The 16,756-nt window shown below is 45.5% G+C and overlaps 1 long non-coding RNA gene across 2 annotated transcripts in view; it reads left to right on the plus strand.

The window, feature by feature from the left end:
• The first annotated feature begins 321 nt into the window (after positions 1-321).
• The window catches only part of LOC117080858, a 33,802-nt gene continuing 17,367 nt past the window's right edge, over positions 322-16,756 (plus strand). For both annotated transcript variants that reach the window (XR_004436001.1, XR_004435998.1), the window contains exons 1-4: positions 322-392; positions 7,604-7,666; positions 12,356-12,418; positions 15,073-15,123. This is a non-coding gene — a long non-coding RNA (uncharacterized LOC117080858). The remainder of the gene's footprint in view (positions 393-7,603; positions 7,667-12,355; positions 12,419-15,072; positions 15,124-16,756) is intronic.

Below are 16,756 nucleotides of genomic sequence, written 5' to 3' on the forward strand. Positions count from 1 at the left end.
TAAATGTATTCCATGACAATTCTGAGATTTCTTTTTTATGTGGCTTGCTCCGTCATGCAGACAGCTACACTGGCTTCTTGCCAGAAACGAACTTCTAGTAACAAAACGGAAACCTCTTTTTTTTTTTTTTTTTTTTAAGTTTCAGGTTTCAGGCTTTCTATCTGCAAAGTGATTTTTAACCAGACAATGGCAATCTATAAACACACCGTGGGCAGCAATGAGAACAGACTGCAAGGTCGATAGTCGCGCTGATGTGCTTGTTTCTGCAGGCTGCTCCTAAAGGAAGGACAATTTTCTTTTCTGACAGTGCAATGTCGTTTTCTCCACAGATATCTACCCAAAGCCGAAACCACCTTACTACCCACAGCCCGAGAATCCCAACAGCGGTGGAAGTAAGAATCCGCAGGCCTGAAACTCTTTCTCAATCTGGTTGAATGATGTTGCCTTTTTATTGACTAGCAGGTTTAGCCTGGTGCATTTGAAATGCGTGTGTAATAGTTCCCTTACTGGGAATGTACTTTCCTTCCTCACTGGGGGAAGAAAGTCCAATGGACAGAAACTATCTTATTTTCCCTTTGCTCTGACATCTGGAAACCACTAAGATGTACTTGTAAACCCCCAACTGGTTCACTTTGTTGGCTGCCTAGACAGAGCTGATTTATCAAGATAGGGAATTGCAATGGAGAAAGAGTAATTCATGCAGAGCAGGCTCTAAGGAGACCGGAGTTTTATTATGACTCATTTCAGTCTCCGGAACATCTAGGGACAGAGGTACTAAGGATAAGTTGGGGGTAGGGGCTTGGGAAGCGGGGAGGGCTGATTGGTCAGGTTGGAGAGGGAACCATAGGGGGTTGAAGTGAGGTTTTCTTGCTGTTTTCTGTTCCTGGGTGGATGGCAGACCTGGTTGAGCCAGATTACGGGACTGGATGGGGCCAGCTGATCCCTCCAGTGCGGGGGCTGCAAAAATATCTCAAGCACTGACCTTAGTTTGACATAGGATGTAACCCCAGGAGAAACTTGGGGAGGTTCAGACTCTTGCAGCCAGAGGCTGCATGAGCCCTCAACTGTAATTTCTAATCTTGTAGCTAAATTGTTAGTCCTGCAAAGGCAGACTGGTTCCCAGGCAAGAAGGGGGTCTTTTTGGGAAAGGGGTATTATCAATTTTGTTTCCGTTAAACCATGAACTAAATTCCTTCCAAAGGTTAGTTTGGCCTACATCCAGGAAAGAACAAGGACAGCTTAAAGGTTAGAAGCAAGATGGAGCTGGTTAGGTCTGACCTCTTTCACTGTCATCATTTCCTCAGTCATGATTTTTGCAAAGGCGGTTTATTCTCTAAGGACGCTTTGCATTATCATCACAGAAAGGCTGCGAGACAAGTCCTTTTTCTCACTTGTTTTCAGTGCTCCAAATACCTTTGGCTTAACCATTCATGAAACCCCACGTGTGCTGTGCACTTTACATATTTTAGAGTTGGTTTCTCCGTTTTTTCTAACATTTGGCAGACAGTTTTTTCCACAGATTTATTACACTCATTGAAAAATATGCAATTCAAAAAAAGAAAGAGAGTGAACGAGAGACAGAAGAGTGGGTGGTAGGGAGAGAGAAAGAGAAAGAGAAAAGAAAGGGAAACGAAGAAAGGGAAACGAAGAAAGGAAAAGATAGATTCTGGCCATTAAAGTTATCAGCAGTTCAACAACCTTAAAAACTTAAATGTTTGCCAGGCAGAGCAGCGTGAGGCTGGCTAAATCAAGAGGGGTTCTGGAAGCTTCCTGGTAGCTTGTTCTGGCTTTATACTTTCCCAGCTTAACAGCGTGTCCATTCATTGCAGACACAGCACATTCAGATGGACAGAAATTATCTCCTCTTACAAGGAGTCATTAAAAATAGAGACACAAGACCCAAGGGAGATGATACCCACTGAAAAAAAAACACCTCAGGCCGGGCGCGGTGGCTCATGCCTGGATTCCCAGCACTTTGGGAGGCTGAGGAGGGTGGATCACCTGAAGTCAGGAGTTCGAGACCAGCCTTGCCCACATGGCAAAACCCTGTCTCTACCAAAAATACAAAACTTAGCTGGGCATGGTAGCATGCGCCTATAATCCCAGCTACTTGCGAGGCTAAGGCACGAGAATCGCTTGGACCCAGGAGAGGGAGGTTACAGTGAGCCAAGATTGCACCACTGCACTCCAGGCTGGGCAACAGAATGAGACTCTGTCTCAAAAACAAAAAATACCACCTCACCCTTAACTGCATTAGTTAAGTCAGCTAGTCTTTCTTTTTTCCCCCCTTTCATGATGAAAATCCCAAACACCACCCACCTTTTTCTCCCACGATTCCTCCTAGTCTTTGGAAAACCTTGTCCCACAGATATGGCAATGTTGCAAGGTACTCATGGGAATTCCACAGGGAACGTGTTCTTGCTGAAACATACTTGGGAAGCGCCCCCGTTAAACAGACTGCCGCGGGCTTCCCTCCCAGAGAATTCATCAGGACTTAAAATGCGCGGCTGGGCATGATGGACCACGTCTGTAATCCTAGTACTTTGGTAGACTGAGGTTGGTGGATCACCTGAGGTCAGGAGTTCAAAACCAGCCTGGCCAACATGGTGAAACCCCATCTCTACTAAAAATACAAAAATTAGTCGTGGCCTGTAGTCCCAGCAACTCGGGAGGCTGAGGCATGAGAATCACTTGAATCTGGGAGGCAGAGGTTGTAGCAAGCTGAGATGGCGCCACTGCACTCCAGACTGGGCAACTGAGTGAGACTCTGTCTCAAAAAAAAAGAAAGAAAAAGAAAACTTAAAATGCGAGATCCTTTAAGACGGGCCATCTTCAGAGTGTGAACACTCAGCCCCTCCCACAGCAAAGTGACTCATGAACCCCAACAGGAGGGGAAGAGAGGCTCAAGCTGGGGAGGTGACCACCCATGACTCAAGCCTCAATCTCCTGACGCTTGCCCCGACAAAGAGGAGGCTTTCTTTCCGACTTTGGTTTTTCATGTTGTGCTTAAACCCAGCCATGTTGATGCCTTTAACATGGCAGTCCTGAATTATTAATTAATACTGTGTGAATCCAAAATATCTGAGACAGGTCTCAATCAATTTACAAAGTTTATTTTGCCAAGGTTAGGACATGCCCGTGACACAGCCTCAGGAGGTCCTGATGACAAGTGCTCAAAGTCGTCAGGACACAGCTTGGTTTTACACATTTTAGGGAGACATGAGACATCAATATGCGTAAGAAGTACATTGGTTTGATCTGGAAATGCGGGACAACTGGAAGCCGGGGCTTCCAGGTCACAGGAAGATAAGAGACAACTAGTTGTATTCTTCTAAGTCCTTGATGGGCCTTTCACTGAAAACTCAATTTACATGTGAGACGGGGCAAAGGAAGAGTTCACTGGGCCTCAGTCTGGCCCAGTGAATCTGCATTTTTACATCAACAATAGGGCAGAGGAAGCAATCAGACATGCATTTGTCTCGGGGAGCAGAGGGATGAGTTTCTGTCCCACACCCGTGAAGGTGGGCTATTAGTGTACCTTGCCAGGCTGAAATTCCACAGAACTGTTGTAGGGTAAACAAAATAGTTTACTTTCCTCAGATTGTGAGGATAGTATGTAGCTTTTAAAAAACTTTAAAAAAAATTTTGTAGCTATCTTATTTAGAAAGAAAATGGGAGACAGGTCTGACTTTTTTTTTTTCCAGCTTGACTTTTTCCCTTGCTTAATGATTTTGGGGTCCCAAGATTTATTTTCCTTTCACAATTGAACACGAGAACATGGAGTATTTGACACAGGAAATGAGCAAATTTAACGTACGCACCAAAGGAAGAGGAAAAATGAAGCTGGTTGGAACTTAATTATAGATATACTGTGGTTCATGAGCAAAATTCCCGTAAACCAGTGTTCTTGCCCAGGCTAGCCCAAATGAGCCCAGGCTAGCCTGGATTCCCAAATGTGTATCTTGAGAACGAAGAGAGCCCTAGAAAACAATGTGTAACATCCCTCCAAGGTGGAGTGTTCTGGAACAGTCTCTCAGACAACGAAGGCAATTGTTGATGGTCAACCTTGGAAGACCCCAGAGATGGAATGTCCTAGGCCTTTCCAAATTCTCTTCTCATTCTCCCTCCATTGACTTGATAGTGGCTGGAGGATTTATAAGTATTTACCACACATCAGCCAGCTTTCTCAGGATGACTCCAGTCATGCTTGGAGCCCAGTGGTCTCTTTCCCTTAGTATTTGATCTAGAGGAACCCAAGATTCTCTCTGTGCCCTTTGAAATGCAGCACATTTTTCTTGGCTTCCATGGGCTCCTGTGGCATTTCTCAGGCCAGCTGTTGACTCTGCTTCTCATGTCTGTGCTTATCCCTTTGAGAGGTGTCAGCGTTCCTCGCCATTTCTTTTTCTCTGACCCCAGCAGCTCCTATCCATGGTTTTGTTTTTTCTCAGGCAGAGTCTCACTCTATTGCTCAGGCTGGAGTGCAATCGCAGGATGGCACGATCTCGGCTCACTACAACCTCTGCCTCCTTAGGTTCAAGCGATTTTCCTGCCTCAGCCTCCCAAGTAACTGGGATTACAGGCGTGCAACACCACGCCCGGATAATTTTTGTATTTTTAGTAGAGACGGGGTTTTACCATGTTGGCCAGGCTGGTCTCAAACTCCTGACCTCAGATGATCTGCCCGCCTCGGCCTCCCAAAGTGCTGAGATTCCAGGCTTGAGTCACCATGCTCGGCCCCATGTGGTCTTGAAAGTAACAAGACAGGCACGGATTCTGTCTGAGGCAAGCGGTTATGGGATGGATTATGTCTCCCGCTGCAAATTCATAGGATGAAGTCCTAACCCCCAGTTTCCTCAGAATGTGACTGTCTTTGGAGACGGGGCCTTTAAGAAGGAGATTAAGGTAAAATGAGGTCACTCAGGTGGGTCCCTGATCCAATAGCTAGTATCCTAATAAGAGGAGATGAGGACACAGACGCACACAGAGGAAAGATTATGTGAGGACTCAGGGAGAAGACGGCATCTACAAGCCCAGAGAGAGGCCTCAGGAGGAACCAGCCCTGCCCACACCTGGATCTCGGACTTCCAGCCTCCAGGACTGTGGGAGAATCAATGTCTGTTGTTCATAAGCCGCCCAGTCTATGGTGTTCTGTGACAGCAGCTTGAGATGGACTAAGACACCTCATAAGAGGAGGAGATGAGGACACAGACACACAGAGGGACGAGCCTGTGGACACAGGTAGACGACGGCGTCTCCAAGCCCAGGAGAGAGGCCTCAGGAGTCCGCCCAGGAATCCACGCAGCTGGAGGTTGTGTGTGTGAATGGAGGGAGCTCACAGAGGACGGCGTTCTGAGGGAGGACTGACCTCACATGTAGGCACCCAGAGATTTTCTGAACCAAGCCACGGATATGCAGCCTGTGAGATCCGGGCAGTGCCTTCTGGCCTGGAAACCAAAGCTCCCTTGTGTCCAGTCCCCAGTCCTCTGGCCCCCAAGTTTCCATAATCCCCCACAGTTGTATCATTTTAGAGACCTCAAAAGAGAGTCTAGGTCGGGTGTGGTGGCTCACGCCTGTAATCCCAGCCCTTTCAGAGGCCGACGTGGGTGGATCACCTGAAGTCAGGATTTCAAGACAAGCCTGGCCAACATGGTGAAACCCTATCTCTACTAAAAGTACACCAAACTAGCTGGGCATGGGTGTGCATACCTGTAATCCCAGCTATTTGAGAGGCTGAGGCCAGAGAATCGCTTGAACCCAGGAGGCGGAGGTTGCAGGGAGCTGAGGTCGCAGGAAGCCGAGGTCACGCAGTTTCACTCCAGCCTGGGCAACAGAGCAAGACTCTGTCTCAAAAAAAAAAAAAAAAAAAAAGAGAGAGTCTAGGCAGGGCATGGTGGTCCATACCTGTAGTCCTAGCTATACTCAGGAGGCTGAGGCAGGAGGATCACTTGAGCCCAGGAGGTGGAGGCTGCAGTGAGCTATGATTGACCACTGCACTCCAGCCTGAGCAGCAGAGCAACACCTGTCTCGAGAGAGAGAGAAAGGGAACAAGTGAGAGACTATTCTGAGAAGTGAAAAACTAGTCGTTCTCAGCCCAGATTTCCAGGTTTGAGATGCCTGTTCTGAAGAAGGACTTTGAGAACAACATCCTTGTCTTTTTTATGAATTAAAGTAGTTTCACTTGAGCCAATGTGGATAAGCACTTGCCAGGTACTGGCAGTGCCAGGTACCAGGAATATAAAATGGGTACAGAAAATAAAGTTTCCAGCCAAGTGGCAAAAAGGTGTTGGAGATACAGGCTCATGTTGTGCAAAGAGCTTGCACTGATTATTTCATTTCAGCTGCTTGGATAGGATCAAAGGCCACTTAAGCTGAGACAGGAGGGATGAGCTAATGCTTTTCCAGGTGACAAATGGATTCTTCAAATATTTAGGGAGCGTGTAAAGTGATGGACAGGGAACAGGAGGGGTCATGACAGAAGGAATGTCACCTGCAAAAGTCCTGGGGCAAGGCTGGGAGTGGGGGCTTATGCCTGTAATCCCAGTACTTTGGGAGTCCGAGGTGGGCAGATCACCTGAGGTCAGAAGTTCAAGACCAGCCTGGCCAACATAGTGAAATTCCATCTCTACTAAAAATACAAAAATTGGCCAGGTGTGGTGGCACACACCTGTAATCCCAGCTACTCGGGAGGCTGAGGCAGGAGAATCATTTGAACCCAGGAGGCAGAGGTTGCAGTGAGCTGAGATCGCGCCAGTGCACTCCAGTTTGGGCGACAAGAGTGAAACTTCGTCTTAAAAAAAAAAAAAAAAAAAGTCCTAGGGCAGAAAACTCATGGTAAACTTCAGGAACATGCAAAAGTCATTGCAAAAAGTTTTAAGAAATTCAAATGTAGCCAGGCTCAGGGTGGCTCATGCCTGTGATGGTTCCAGCTCTTTGGGAAGGCAAGACAGGACGAGTGCTTGAGGCCAGGAGTTTGAGAGCAACCTGGGCAACATAGCAAGCCCCTGTCTCTACACAAATTTAAAAAATTAGCCAACGATGGTGATGTGTACCTGTAGTCTGAGCTACGCGGGCAGCTGAGATGGGAGGATTGTTTGAGCCCAGGAAGTCGAGGCTGCAGGGCGCTATGATTATACCACTGCACTCCAGCCTGGGCAACAGACCAAGACCCTGTCTCAAAACAACAACAAAACAAATGCAAATGAAAGGGTGTAACTCAAGCAAGATGGAAATATGATACACTATCAAAAGGTGAGATGTTTTATCCTAATATTGGTGACTGACTTCTGTAAATGGTGCTGGCGTTTGTAGTAGCCCTAAACAGGGAAAGGTCAGCAACACGCTTTCTGCCCTGTTCATTTCAGAGAGCCCTGGACTTCTTGCAAAAGCACCAGTGGTGTAAGTTAGGGTACAAAATAAAAGTTTTTTTTTTTTTTAAATTGTAAGCTCTGAGGTGGTATTATGAATATTGTCTACATGATTAATAAGCTCCATAAAAGCAATGGGCAGTTACATCTTTTCTGTATTTTGGCATTCTTATTTATAGATGGTATCTACCTGAAAGATGTCATTATTTTTCTGAAATCATCCTGTTGTTTTTCAACAGATATCTACCCAAGGCCGAAGCCACGTCCTCAACCCCAGCCTGGCAATTCCGGCAACAGTGGAGGTAATGAGTATTTTTAAATTTATTTTATTTATTTATTTTTATTTTACTATTTTAGTTGATTCTATGTTATTTTACTTTATTTTACTCTTTTATTTTATTATTTATTTTGGAGACAGTGTCTCGCCCTGTTGCCCTGGCCAGAGTGAAGTGATGTAATCACAGCCTCAAACTCCTGGGCTCAAGCCATCTTCCTCCCTCAGACTTTCAAGTAGCTAGGACTACAGGTGTGCACCACCATGTGTGGCTATTTTTCAAATTCTTTGCAGAGACAGGATCTTGCTGTGTTGTTCAGGCTATTCTTGAACTCCTGGCCTCAAGCAATCCTCTGCCTCAGCCTCTCAAAATGCTGGGATTACAGCTATTGGGACCCAGCCTGGTAATCAGTATTAAAATCCACTTTAGAAGTGTCTGGGGCCAGGCACAGTGGCTCATGCCTGTAATCCCAGCACTTTGGGAAGCCAAGGTGGGCGGATCATTTGAGGTCAGGAGTTTGACACCAGCCTGAGCAATATGATGAAACCCTGTCTCTACTAAAAATACAAAACTTAGCCAGGCGTGGTGGCACATGCCTGTAATCCCAGCTACTCGGGAGGGTGAAGCAGGAGAATCGCTTGAACCCGCAAGGCAGAGGCTGCTGTGAGCCGAGATCACGCCGCAGCACTCCAGCCTGGGAGACACAGTGAGACTCCGTCTCAAAAGGAAAAAAAAAAAAGAAGTACTTCACACCTGTAATCGCAGCACTTTGGGAGGCCGAGGTCTCCTCAGGCAGATCACCTGAGGTCAGGAGTTCAAGACCAGCGGCCAACATGGTGAACCTGTTTCTACCAGAAATACAAAATTATCTGGGCAGAGTGATGCGTGCCTGTAATCCCAGCTACTGGGGAGGCTGAGGCAGGAGAATCGCTTTAACCCAGGAGGCGGAGGTTGCCGTGAGCCAAGATTGTGCCAATGCACTACAGCTTAGGTGATAGAGTGAGACTCTGTCTCAAAAAAAAAGGGGGGGTGGTGGATACAAGTATTATTTAATGACTTAAAAATTCTCATCTCCATGATGAAAGACCAGTCGCTTTTGAAATGCACAGACATTGTTTTGCGAGGAGTTCAGTTCTGCTATATCCACCAGCACCTGGGGATTACATTTAGTTGATAGTAAATAAATTTAAATTTTTTTGATGACATTGACTGAAAAAAACATGCACACTAAGACGTTTCAAATTATGACGGAGGAAGGCAATTTTTTTCTTGTTTTGTTGTTGTTATTGTTGTTGTTGTTGGTCTGTGTTCTACTCACTTATTCTTCCCTCTGCAAGAGTTATCTGTGGCCACTTCGGCTGTGTTCCTACAGCACTTCCCATCTCCACCTTGGCAATTGTGTCTCATGAACGTGAGATACTCAGGAAAGAGATGCTGGTCTGTAAAGTTGGAAGAGTCTCAGCGATTCCATTGTTGGGGCAAATGTGTGCAGATCAGGGAAGCTAAGATACACTGGGTGTCCTCTTCTCTTTACCTGCTTTAACCATTGGGAGTTCCCCTGATTCTGATTGTTTCAGGACGTTGCTTGGATGTTGTCATATTCCTAGGGTTCAGGCACTCTTCATGAAATCCAAGGAAACAAGCTTTGGGTATGTCCCAGTGCCATTCCCTTGGTCTTGCAACTGAAGAATTGTGTTTCTTCCCTAGAAAAACTAACACACTTTTGCCCACTCACCCACCTCCTGCAAGTCTCCAAAACCACAACATTTTATCCTAGACTGTGTTCCCCCAGGAGGTGGTTCCTTCCTCTGCATTCCTGTACTCCATACTACTTGATATGTTCTTACATGCAGCGCCATGCAATTGTGTTTAGTTGATTCATTTGAATTAGAATGAGAACTCTACATGGGCATGGATTTTTGCCTTTCATTCACTGCTGCATTCCCCAGTCCGGAAAGCTATGCCTGGCACACAGTGAGTCCTGGATGAAGGTCAGTTAAGTCATTAATGCTTGAGTCCCAACAGGCAAACAGCTGGATTCATGAATGCAAGACTTACCTCTACATCCCTTCATCAGGGTGTATAGCTTCAACTCCATTTCCTGGAAAGCTCTACAATAGCTCTTCCTCCTCAAAAGACTCTGGTCTTGTGATTCATAGCATTTGTCCACCAGACATGAATAAAGGATCTTTATGTCAGAGGTTCCCTGTTCAAAGCTGTTTTAGAGACCAGGCGTGGTGGCTCATTCGGGTAATCCCAGCACTTTGGGAAGCTGAAGTGGGAAGACTACTTGAGGTCAGGGGTTCAAGACCAGCCTGGCCAACATGGTGAAACCCCATCTCCATCAAAATACAAAAATGAGCCAGGAGTGGTGGCGGGAACCTGTAACCACAACTCCTTGAGAGGTTGAGGCAGGAGAGTCCCTTGAACCCGGGAGACGGAGTTCAGTTGGAGTTGCAGTGAGCCGAGACCATGCCATTACACTCCAGCCTGGGTGACAGAACGAGACTCCATCTCAAAAACAGTAAAAATAAAAAAGCTGTTTTAGGAAACATCCCTTTTTTATTATTTTTGGAGACAGGGACTTGCTTGGTTGCCCAGGCTGAAATGCAGTGTTGGGATCACAGCTCACTGCAGCCTCCACCTCCTGGGCTCAAGCAATCCTCCGACTTCAGCCTCCTGAATAGCTGGGACTACAGGCGCACAGCACCCCACCTGGCTCATTTTTTCTTTTTCTTTCTTTTCTTTTCTTTTCTTTTTTTGTGTGTGTAGGGACAGGGTTTCCGTCTGTTGCCCAGGCTGATCACAAATTCCTGGCCTTAAGTGACCCTCCTGCCTTGACCTCTCAAAGTGCTGGGATTACAGATGTGAGCCACTGAGCCCAGCCTAGGAAACAGCCTTTTAAGTCAAGTGCAATGGCTCTTGAACTCCCCAGAGCCTCTGTGCATGCTACCTCGGCTTCAGCTTCACAGATCTATGCGACTGCAGGATCAGATTAGGGCACTCACTTACCGGCAGTCCCAAATTTCTGGAGAGCCTGTGCTGAGGAATGGTCCATGCTACAGCAAAGCAGAACAACCACTCTGCCTTTCATATTTTATACTTTTTTTCTTTTTTGAAACAGGGTCTCTGTGTGTCACTCAGGCTGGAATGCAGTGGTGTGATCATAGCTCACTGCAGCCTCCAATTCCTGGACTCAAGTGATACTCCTGGCAGATGGGACTACAGGCGCACACCACCAAGCCCAGATAATTTTTTGTATTTTTTGTAGAGATGGGGGGTCTCACTATGTTGCCCAGGCTGGTCTCCAACTCCTGGCCTCAAGCAATCCTCCCGCCTCACCTCCCAAAGTGCTGGGTTGCACCCAGCTTGCATTTCACATGCTTAATAAACCCAATCAGCATGTTTCCTACCCCCCGGAGTGACAACAGTGCACATTAGCAAGGATTTCTTGTAGACCAAGACCAAAGACCTAATTACTTATCTATTGACCAATCCTGGAGAGGAAAGGCAGAGTCCAAGGCTTAATTCGGGGTCCAGGAACCATAAGAGGAAGGTCTCCTTGGATCTCATTTGAGCCTGAAGTAGTTCAGTCTATGACAGACGCCGTCAGAGGGCAGAAGCACAGGTGAACGCGACAGTCGGAACTTTGTCAGGGCAGCAAAGGACGTCTTAGGCAATGAGGCTTGTAAAGCAGCCTTGGGTTATTGAGAAAGCTCTCTCGGGGTGGATTCTCAGGGCTCTGGGATCTCCTCCGTCTTGCAGGTGCCTCTGTTTTTTGGGAGGAAACAGGTAGATCTCATGTGTCAGGGCAGTAAGGAGCAGGAACGAATGGCTGAAACAAATCTATGGGGTGGGTAGTGGCTGCGCTCTGGGGGCCGAGAGAGAGACGGGCGGATGGTGCTGGTTTCAGACAAGGTAGTTGAGCAGGAACTTGAAAGAGAAAAGGAGAGTGGATTGTGGGGACCTGAGGAGCTGGAATTCTGCCTGGGAATCGGCCACTGCCAACGTGAGGGGTGGGGTTGGGAGCGTGCGCATGGTGATGGAGAAGCCTGGGGGTGGTGCCTGGTTGATGGGACGAGAGGAGCCGTCAGCAGAGAAGGAAGAGCCCAGAGTCTCCTTCCGGGCTTGCTTAAGGACTAGGGAGGGGCAGGATATGAGATGATGTTGGAGGATTCTGAGCAGGGGACGGGCCTAGGTGGGAGGCGGGGCAGAAGGAGAGCTGGACGAGGACATGGTGAGAGGCGATGTTGGCTCATCCAGGAAGGACGGCCAGAGGGAGCAGAGGGAAAGGGGTGTGCAAAGGTCCAGAGGCAGGAGCAACGGAGAACATCCAGGGAAGGAGGGAAGGGCAGGGGATTTGGAGACGGGGCACCCTGAGAGAGAGAGGGATCCAGGCAGCAGGCAGACACCACAGCCTGAGCTTCACCCCAGCTCAAGGTTGGCCCTGGGAGGGCTTTGAGCGGAAGGTGGGCAAACACCTGCAATATGAGACCACACTGCAAACGTTCTGGGCCCTGCACACGCCTCCTTGCAGGCCAGGTGGCCAGCCCACAAGGTAATTTAATTCCTGGTGCCTGTGGGCGTCCTGGAAAGAGCTAGTTGGCATCGGAACGCTCTTCTCCAAAACCTGTCCCAGTGCACCCAACGCGGACCTGGTGTGAAGGGGACTTTTGGAGAGGTCGCGTTAGCAATGCCATGTGCTCTGCCCCACAGGTTACTTCAATGATGTGGACCATGATGACGGACGCTACCCACCCAGGCCCAGGCCGCCTGCAGGTAGGTACCGAGCCTCTTCAGACGCGACACATTATATTTGCGCAGAGAGGGTGGGACAAGAGGCCTGAGATTGGGGATGAGAGGCCTGAGGTTGGGGCAAAGTTGGTCACGGGTGGACGATAGGCTGGTGCAGGGGATGACAGAGAAGGCCCCATGGCCGCATCAGTGGGGTTTGCGGTCTGGGCATCTGTCCACCTCTCCAGGCTGGTGGACTGGATGGAAACAAAATGAACAGGTAGAACTGGAGGGTCCACTGAAACACCTGTGGTCATTTCTGTTTGGACTTGTATAGTGTAAGTGTGGGTGTATAGGTCCAGACGCACCTTTATATATCTGTATGCTTCTCAATCTTCATTTGTGTGTATATGAAGTTTATATATCTTTATATTTGTGTGTATATATACTTTTAAATATATACAATACATTTACATATGTAGGTATACGGGTTTTTTCATGTGTGTATATATACATGCTTTTGTATATATACACTATGTAGATACCTTTCTATGCTTTTTATATATGTATATTCCTGATTTTATATATATCCTTATATATCTTTACATAGGTACATGTTTTATATGTGTATATATATCTTTATATTTATATGCAGATATATGCTTTTTATATATTTATATGTATATCTTTTAATATATCTTTTAAAATGTATCTTCATGTGTATCTTTAAATACATATACCTTTTATATATTTTTATATTTTATGTGTATGTTGTATAAATATGTATCTTTACATATATACTTACATATATGCCTTTATATATATCTTTATATATGTACATATATACCTTTATGTGTATGTGCTTTTATTTATGTATGTATATATTTATATATACACTTTTATATATACATATGTGTATCTCTTTATATGTGTGTATAAATGCCTTTATATATGTACACATATACCTTTATGTGTATATACTTTATATATGTTATATATACATACACTTTTATATATACGTGTATATATGTTTATATAGATATATGTCTTTATATATGTATATACATATCTTTTTTTTTTTTTTTTGACTCGAGTCTCGCTCTGTCACCCAGGCTGGAGTCTGGAGTGTAGTGGTGCAATATCGGCTCACTGCAACCTCTGCCTCCTGGGTTCAAGCGATTCTCTGCCTCATCCTCCCGAATGGCTGGGATTACAGGCGCCTGCTAGCACACCCGGCTAACTTTTGTATTTTTGGTAGAGCCGAGGTTTCACCATTTTGGCTAGGCTGGTCCTGAGCTCCTGACCTCGTGATCCAACCGCCTCGGCCTCCCAAAGTGCTGGGATTACAGGCATGAACCTGCACCTGGTCTGTATATTTATCTTTTAATGTATCTTTATATGTCTTTAATATATCTTTACATACATAAACATTTTATATAAATTTTTATGTTTTATGCCTATGTTATATAAATATATATTTTATACATATATAATTATACACCTTTTATATATATCTTTATATATACATATATACCTTTATGTATATATGTTTTTATATATGTATATGTACATTTATATGTACACTTTTATATATGCATATGTATATGTCTTTATGTGTATAATAGCTTCATAAATATATCTATATATCTATATACAACCTTTATATATGTATAAATATCTTATATAAGTATATATTTTATGTGTATATATGCATTCTTTGCATTATACACGTTTGTAATGTCTTTCCATATATATATGCATACGTAGCTTACATATGTTTCTATACTGTTATATATACATGTATACCTTTACATATATGCATACTGTTTTATATATGTGTATATAGGTCCTTTCATGTATATGTATATATACATTTAGGTGTGTGTGTATATATATACTTTGTATATGTACATATATCTTTATGCACACAGACATATATAAACACTTCTAATATGAAGTTTTCTCTATAATTGGAGGTGAATGTCTACCAAGAATCTTTCATATAGAAATACAAGTAGAGACAATAGGAGACGGAGATGCATACAACACTGGGCTGAAAAGTGTGATCTTTGAGGCTTTATTTTCAAGCATGTGAGGTTTCTGGTCTGTTTAGTTCTGCAATTTTATTTTAGAAGACATAAAGGACTTGTCCCACATATTTTGCAAAGCTGGATCTGCATCCTTCGGACAACCAGATTGCATCCAGTCATCTTTTCTGCCGTATTTACTTGCAATAAATAAAGAGCACTGTCTTAGAATTTATTACAATAACAATCAGGAATAAACTAAAATTACTAGTTACTTTTGAAAGGAGAAACTAAGAATATTTGTGATTGAGACCATCTGCTGCAAGGTCCTCCTAATCCGGAGTAGGGGTGGCTGGTCTCTTATCAGTTTCTCGGCAGGAAGCGGGTGCGCCTGCATGAATTTGGAGTCCCCGGGGTAAATGTTTGTCCTGTGATGGCAAAGTGTTTTTATAGCTACGGCTCAGTGTTGCATGAGTTTTCCCACGGGGAAGAGGAGGCTTTGGTGGGGCCACCCTTGACTCTCCCCTGCTGGTCACTCTTTGGAGCTCTCTTGGCAGTGACACGTTCACACGACTTGTTGCCATTCCAATGAGCTGGACAGACCAACACCTGCAGGAAACGCCACGCTAGGACACCTGAACATCCCTCAACTCTACCTTCTCTGTCTAACAGGAGGTGGCGGCGGTGGCTACTCCAGTTATGACAACTCCGGCAACACAGATGGTACCCCCACATCTGGGCACGCGGTGGTGGGCGGAGGGTGGGAGGGGTCGTCTTTCCAGGGCTCCCGGTTGCATTCTGCCCTGGGCCTTCTGCCTGGAGTCTTTGGTGAGTGGGGTGCTGTGTGCCGGTGCCTGGTCTTCTGAGAACCTGTCTGTGCTGGACTATTCTGCTTCTGTTTCCCAGGAGGGTGGGTGCAGCCACACGTACACACACACACCTTTGTTTAGGTAAAAGTAAACAGAGCAAAGAACTATACAACTAATTAGAGAGAGACAGCATCCAACAAACTGGAAATTCTTTAGGGGCGCAGCTCACTTACTTCAAACAGAATAGAAAACACTTTCAATGGCCGGGCTCGGTGGCTCATGCCTGTAATCCCTGCACTTTGGGAGGCCGAGGTGGGAGGATTGCTTGAGCCCAGGAGTTTGAGACCAGCCTGAGCAACATGGCAAAACCCTGTCTCTACAAAAAATACATATATACAAAAAGTAGCCAGGCGTGGTGGCATGTGCCTGCAGTTCCAGCTACTCAGGAGGCGGAGATAGGAGGATCACTTGAGCCCAGGAGGTCAAGGCTTCAGTGAGCAGAGAGAGATAAGATTGTGCCACTGCACTTCAGCTTGGGTAACAGACTGAGATTCTGTCTCAAAAAAAAAAAAAAGAAAAGAAAAGAAAAGAAAAAAAGCATGAAAACTCTTGTGGTCGGTGACTATGCCCAGAATGAAAGCAGTGTTCTACAGGAGCCATAAACAGGCTCTTGGCTTGGTTGAGTTTTTCTCATGGAGATCAGGGGACCTTGAAACCCTCAGATCCTCTCCGGTTTGGAAAAGGAGGACTGAAGCCAAATGTCATCCCTGAGAAAGAAAACAAGAACAAAACACTCTGGAGGCTGATTTTAAAACATTATCTCCATTTTAACATTTTCCCTTTGTTAAGAGTTTTGCACACCTTCAATCAATTGAGTAACCATCTTTTCTTTTCTTTTTTTTTTTTGAGACAGAGTTTTGCTTGTTGCCCAGACTGGAGTGCAGTGGTATGATCTCTGCTCACTGCAACCTTGGCTTCCTGGGTTCAAGTGATTCTCCTGCCTCAGCCTCCCAAGTAGCTGGGATTACAGGCATGTGCCACTACACTGGGCTAATTTTTGTATTTTTAGTAGAGACAGGGTTTCACCATGTTGGTCAGATTGGTCTCGAACTCCTGACCTCAGGTGGTCCATCTGCCTCAGCCTCCCAAAGTGCTGGGATTACAGGCATAAGCCACTGCGCCTGGCTAATTTTTGTATCTTTAGGAGAGATGGAGTTTCACCATTTTGGTCAGGCTGGTCTTGAACTCCTGACCTCAGGTGATCTGCCCTCTTCAGCCTCCCATAGTGCTGGGATTACAGACGTAAGCCACCGTGCCTGGCCTTGATAACCATCTTTTTGGTTAAACTAATATGTGCCAAGAGCTCTGGCAAGGTGGGAAGTACTTTTTTTCTTTTTTTTTTTTTTTTTCAGATATGGTTTCATTAGGCTTTGTGAGAGCCAAGGCTCTTGGCCCCCTAAGCTTTCTCTGAATCACTGGCATGAGGCAGCTTAATTAATAGGAGAAAAAGCATACAAATTTATTGAGTGGATATACACACAAACCTT

This window comes from Trachypithecus francoisi, unplaced genomic scaffold, assembly GCF_009764315.1.
Source record: "Trachypithecus francoisi isolate TF-2019V2 unplaced genomic scaffold, Tfra_2.0 Contig00236, whole genome shotgun sequence".
Taxonomy (NCBI): Eukaryota; Metazoa; Chordata; class Mammalia; order Primates; family Cercopithecidae; genus Trachypithecus; species Trachypithecus francoisi.